Source organism: Marmota flaviventris, chromosome 17 (assembly GCF_047511675.1).
Source record: "Marmota flaviventris isolate mMarFla1 chromosome 17, mMarFla1.hap1, whole genome shotgun sequence".
In the NCBI taxonomy this organism is placed as follows: Eukaryota; Metazoa; Chordata; class Mammalia; order Rodentia; family Sciuridae; genus Marmota; species Marmota flaviventris.
Genome location: NC_092514.1, coordinates 59,113,081 through 59,114,450, shown reverse-complemented (window position 1 = coordinate 59,114,450; position 1,370 = coordinate 59,113,081).

Genomic DNA, 1,370 nt, shown 5'->3' with positions numbered 1-1,370 from the left:
CAGCCTCCCTTGGCCAATGGAGTGTGGACAAACAGGGATAACCCATAATATTTATAAGTGGCCTTCTGTAATCTCTTCCTCTTCTATGACACCTGTGAACTATGAAGTCACTCATTAAAGATGACAGTGTCACAAGATGGAAAGAGGTTAGGTCCCCCGGTCACTGTTAGCACAGTGAGAGGTGCTGTGAGTCATGATGTGATGTGGTTCTTCAATGGTTAACCATTCCTGAACTTCTGATTTAATTTTTCTGGGGTGAGGCCCTTGTAATGGTTTATATTTTTCCACCCACCTCCCAGGTGATTCTAATGTGCAGCCAGAGTTGATAAATATTGGACTGGGACAGAAATGCAACTGTCCTCAGTAGAGTTGCTGAGCAAATATTGAGCTGGGCACAGTGGCACACACCTGTAATCCAGGTTCTCGGGTCTGAGGCCAGCTTGGCAACTTAGCAAAACCGTCTCAAAATAAAATTTCAAAGGACTGGGAATGTAGGTCAGTGGTAAAGTGTCCTTGGGTTCAAACCCCAGTGCCATAGGGTTTGGGGCGGGGAAAGTGGAGAAAGAGGGAGAGAGAGAGAGGGGGAGGGAAAGAGAGGGAGTTTCCAGGGGCAGCTTAGGAGACAAGGTACCCAGGAACCAGAGAAGAAAGGGGGAAGGCCCAGCAACATGGCGGGAGGCAAGGGACGCAAAGAGAAAGCTTGGCCAGGAAAACGTCCTTCGTGCTGGGAAGGGCCAGGGCACTTCAGAATTGGGGTGTTTAATAAACAATGCTAAATTCTCACCAGAGCTGAGGTGGGTGTGGGTGTTCTAAGGCCCCATGGCTACCCCCAAATCACCAGCTAAGTTGGCCCTACCCTTGTCCCAGTGTGAGTGGTACTTTGGAGAAATCCAAGGAGAGGCTGGATCCACATTTTGCCATTACAGACAAGCAACCAAAGCCTCCTTGGAGAATCCTCCATGATGATTAGAAGAGAAGCATCCCAGAAAGAATGCTGACCCCCCCCCCCCCAGCCCTGATGGATCTGCCACACTGGTTGACATTTCAGTCACCTATCGTCCCTGTGTTCAGCACCTGGGACAAATTCTAGTGTTACCACTGGGAGTCCATGGCACCTTCACAAAAGATGAACCAGAGAGGTAGAGGGGCCTGCTGAAGGGCACACAGCTTCTGAGTAGAGCCACATGGACCAGCCATGGAGTCCCTCAGTCATTTGGCCCCCTGAATGCTCACAGACTCCCAGGCACAAGCATTTAGAAGGAGCATCTTCTGGGGAATGGACAGAGGCAGGAATCCTCTGTGCTGTGCTCCCAGCCCTCGCCTTCTGCCATCCACCCAACCCCAGCCAAAGACTGATGAGCCCAGAAGCA